Here is a 5,312-nt window from a genome sequence, read left to right as displayed (position 1 = left end):
CACAAAGAAAACGGCACCCATCACTCAGCTTCTAAAACTTATTGCTCATCCTCTTTGAATTCGGGCTTAAAAATATATGGCCCTGTATCATAATTTTTCCAAATGTAATCATTGTTGGCTCTCACATAGTCTGCTTAATTAGCATTTTTGTTGATGGGGAAGGGCTCGGTTTTTCCTAGCGCGACACCACGCGATCACATGACTGGCTTCCTCATTATCTCTCAAAATGGCTCGGCAATCTCCGCGACATTAATACTATTTTGATCCTATCTATTTATCCGCAAACTTTGGATGTCTTTTGTTGTCATAAATCATATGTATGATTCTTGTTGTAAAGTTAGGACATGCTTAGCTGCATATATATATATATATATATATATATATATATATATATATATATATATATATATATATATATATATATATATATATATAACTCTACAACTCTGTTGTAGAGTTAGGAGACGCTTAGCTGCACATGTATATATATATATATATATATATATATATATATATATATATATATATATATATATCTATATCTATATTTATATATATATATATATGTGCAGCAGATATATATTTGCAGCTATATATATGTGCGGCTAAGCATCTCCTAACTCTACAACAGGTATGTCGTAGTGCTGCAGATTACTCTGTAGAATTTCAAACCTTGGCAGCAGGAAATTTTTTGTAAGGGTCTTAACGAACAGATAAAGGATGAGTTGGCTTGCAGAGAAGAAGAAACAAATTTCACTTCTCTCATTTCATTGGTTATTCGTATAGACAACCGTTTACGTGAGCGCCGCCGGGAAAATCTTGGTCGACCTAAAATCCCTCAGACTATTCACAGGCCAGCAATTGATACCGCAGAAATTCCCCGTCCTGCCCCTCCTGCGGATACTGAAGAACCCATGCAGTTGGGCAGAGCACACCTGACCCTTGAGGAACGGCAGCAACGCATGAGGCTAGGTCAGTGCCTATATTGCAGGAAATCGGGTCATCTAATTTCTTCTTGTCCAGTTAGGCCAAAAGACCGGACTCACCAATAGTCCTGGGAGTAATGGTGAGTCGTCCTGACATACTATCTAGTCCCAGGTTGTTACTTTCGGCTACCCTTAGTTTTGGTCAAGTTTCCCTATGCCCTCTCTCGCCAATTCACCTGTTCTGACACCCCCTCTGGCCCAGTGACCATTCTCCCTTCCACTCGCATTGTGGCAGCCGTTACTTGGGAAATCGAAGGAAAGGTGAAGGAGGCTCAACGCACAGATCCTGATCCAGGTAATGAAGCCAATAACCGCCTCTATGTGCCTAACTCTGTCCATTCTCAAGTGTTGCAATGGATCCACACTGCTCGATTTTCCTGCCACCCTGGAGTCACACGCCCACTCAACCTGCTCAAAAGTAGATTTTGGTGGCCTTCAATGGATGCTGACACACGGAAGTATGTCCTTACCTGCTCCGTCTGCGCCCAAAACAAGTCTTCACACCGTCCACCCTCTGGACTTCTCCAGCCGCTCCCCGTACCTTCTCGACCATGGTCTCATATTTCTATGTACTTTGTCACAGGACTGCCCCTCTCCCAAGGTAATACAGTAATACTCATTTTGTGGCTCTACGTAAACTGCCGACAGCTTTAGAAACTGCAAATCTCCTTGTAAATCATGTCTTTCGTTTACATGGACTGCCTATGGACATTGTCTCAGACCGTGGACCTCAGTTCACCTCTCAAGTATGGCGGCTGTTCTGTAAGTCAATTGGAGCTACAGTCAGTCTTTCTTCTGGTTTTCACCCCCAAACTAATGGCCACACGGAGCGGACAAACCAGGAGTTGGAAGCCGCACTGAAATGCGTGGCAGCAGACAACCCAACCCAGTGGAGCACCCATCTTTCCTGGGTAGAGTATTCCCATAATTCACAATTGAGTTCTGCTACTGGATTAACCCCCTTTGAAGCTTCTCTTGGCTATCAAACCACCACTTTTCCCGGAGCAGGAACAGGAGTTGGCTGTGCCATCCGTCCAACATCATCTGCGTCGATGTAAGAAGATATGGAAGGACACACGAGCTGCCCTCCTACGTACGGCCGAACGCAACAAGATGGTGGCCGATCGTCGCAGAGTTCCTGCTCCAGCCTATCAACCAGGATAATTGGTCTGGTTATCATCCCGGAACATCCCCCTAAAGACTGAGGCTCGTAAACTGTCTCCACGTTTTATTGGTCATTTTCCTGTCGACGTTATTGTCAACCCTACAACCGTCCGTCTAAAGCTGCCCTCTTCTATGAGGATACATCCTGTTTTTCATGTTTCCCAGCTCAAAACAATGACCGTCAGCCCTTTGTGCCCTCCGGCCAACCCCCCTTTGCCCCCCTGGTTCATTGATGATGCGCCTGCCTACACTGTTCGCCGACTGCTCGATGTGCGCAGACGTGGTCGGGGTTTGCAATACCTGGTGGAGTGGGAAGGGTAAGGCCAGGAGGAGCGATCCTGGGTTCCGCCATCCTGGACCCTGGGATGATCCGGGATTTCCATTGTCGGAATCCTGAGAAGCCTGGTGGTCGCCGGGTGGCTCCCCTTGGCTCCCCTCGTCAGTTGCAGGTGTGCTGCCAGCCATCCGAGCCCACCTGCACCTAATCAACGACCTGACTTAAACCCTGGATCTCCACCCAGCCAGTGCCAGTTCGTCCGTTGCCTGTGGTACACTCTAACCTGAACGCTATTATTCTGACCCTTGTCCTGAACCTTTTTTGATTCCTGTTTTTGTATTTCCTCAGATGCTGAACAGACTTTTGACCCCGTCTTCCTGGAGCTGAATTTTTGTTACTCTTAAATTATTTTCTCCATTTATTTTTTGTTATTAAATAGACTTTTTACTAATCCGCAATTGGATTCCTTTTTGAGACCGTAACAATTTTGTATATTGTATGATGATGTAACTGTGCGCTTGTAGGGATGACCTAGAAGAAAGGACTCTGATATTAAAAGAAACAATGAAATACACAACTGTGTTTGTCTGTAAATAAATAAAACGTGTTTTTCCACTCCACTGGTACTTTAACCCTAACTAGCTCCACAGAACCCATTTGAAAAGATACGACAGGAACCCCTATAATAGAAGATTTACAGGTCTTTCAACTCAAGCAGTGATTATCATCCCCCATTTTAATTTCAAGGAACATCAGTTTGACATGCATTAGGCTACATACCCCAATTTAATTTTTTTTGTCATATCACATGTATAATATCAATGTTCATATAACTGAGAGTGTACAAATCGACCCAAATAGAGCCATTTCAATAAAGTACCATCTATTACTATTAACTATCCGTCCTTTTGCTGGGGACACCCTACAACTCCCTCTATTTATTTCAGTTTGCCTTTTCTTTGGCCCACCCCTATAATATTAACTTTCTCTGCCTACAGTAAATGAAAAAAAAGCAGCTTTCTAGATCTTGACCAAAAAATACAATGACCTGTGCTGTTTGGGAACAGGTGATAATGGTTATTTAGAGGAAAACTTTTCATGAACTCAACTCACCCTAATGTGGAGAACGGTTTGGATATTGGTTTACCGAGTGAACAACTAAAAACTAAGGTTTTGGGCGTTGTTTTCTCTAAACGCATGAATGTGTCAAAATATGGCCAATGATACACATTATTGTGGGTTAACCTGATGATGTCTTCTTCACTAAAGGAAACATCTGCACACTACTTTGATAAAACAAATAATATAAAAATAACAGCTATTTTTACCCAAATATTGTTGTGTTCGACGGGGAAGGAGACGACACAGCAACAGGAGTAAAGCTCAACAGTTTTATTTGAACTTGATGATGCGGTGGAGTGTGTATGCTACTGTGTATGTTTTCAGGACTATGTGAAGCGTTACAATGAATATTTACCAGTGGTTGTTGTAAGTGCGTGTTGAGTGAGAAGGCAACCGGTCCAGTAGGGCGAGGCAGGTAGAAGAATCTGTGGTACAGGCAGGGGTCCGTGGGGCTGAGTGGGGCGTCAAGAGGTCCGAGTCCAAAGTGGGGGTCGAGAATTGAGAGAGGCAGTCAAAATCCAGAGGGATCCAGAGAAGTGAGGCGCACAGCTTACTTCCAAAGCAACGGAGGGAATTCTGGGTAAACAAGAGAAGCGACAGGGACAAAATGAGCACAAGGTCAGAAGGTCACTTGGAGCGAACACACAAAGGTGAGCAGCTAGGGACGAAAGTTTACTGCAAGCAGAGAATACGTTCCAGCGTTGGCTCTCTGGGTATGTTGGCTTTTATGGGGAGTCGTGTCATCAGCAGCAGGTGTGTTGAGTTACAATTGCACAGAGCTGTGCCGGCGCGTGACAACAGAAGCAGATAGTGTATGGGCGTGTCCTGCAGTGTGTGTTGATGAAAGAGCAACTGCCGTAACAAATATATTGGAACTCAGTCGTTACACCGAGCAATAAAATATGTCAAATTAGAAATAACCAATATTTGTTATTATGAAAATAAATAGTTAAGCTTATTACTTACATATGTAGCCTTCTCTTTGTTTGTTTTTTGCCATCATTTTCTAGCAAGCACAGTGTAATGTGGGACATTTCTCCTTCCCCTCGATACCTAGGGAGGTATCCGAACTCACCTCTTTTCAAGGGCTGTGCGGTCCCAACACTTGGCCTTTCCCCCTGCCTGACAAGGAATTTGGACGCCACTTGATTGATGTGAATGCGCAAAACCAAGTGTTAAGGGATAAGACAATGGGGTAGGGGTATCATTTGTGTTGAGCCTACATCTCACTTACTCTTGAGCTACAGTACAGTAGCCTTATGGCTTAAGTCTTTGACAGCATTTGGTCAAAGAGGACTTTGTTTAATCCTCAGTCAGGACATATGAAGTAAACGTTTAATTAATCATTAAGGCAATCTTAAAGACAAGAGTAAATTTGATTTAATTTTGCCAATTTTGTACAAAACATAATTAATTTAACATTTTTTTCCCCATATATTCATATTACTCCAAAACATGCATCAACTCCTTTAAAGCCACACCCCCGTACTTAAAACAATTGTGCCCATTCCAAACTTCGTAATATCTGCAGTTTTTTGTCATCTTTATAACACTGTCGTGTTCACATTTCAGCTCTAGTTAAACCAGAGCTCACTTGCAAGCGGACTAAGACCCATCTTCTCAAGAGATCTCAGTTGACGTGCTTGGTGCACACCAGATTTCCAATTATCATGTTCACACCCGTAACTTACCCTTTATCAGCGTTTTAGTTCTGTATTCAAGTCTGCGACGGTGCATGCAATTTTTGAGTAAATTGAAATCAC

The sequence above is a fragment of the Nerophis ophidion genome, linkage group LG03 (genome assembly GCF_033978795.1).
Source record: "Nerophis ophidion isolate RoL-2023_Sa linkage group LG03, RoL_Noph_v1.0, whole genome shotgun sequence".
NCBI classification, from domain to species: domain Eukaryota; kingdom Metazoa; phylum Chordata; class Actinopteri; order Syngnathiformes; family Syngnathidae; genus Nerophis; species Nerophis ophidion.
The sequence above is the reverse complement of the archived record's forward strand: the minus strand, read 5'-3'. Positions refer to the sequence as shown.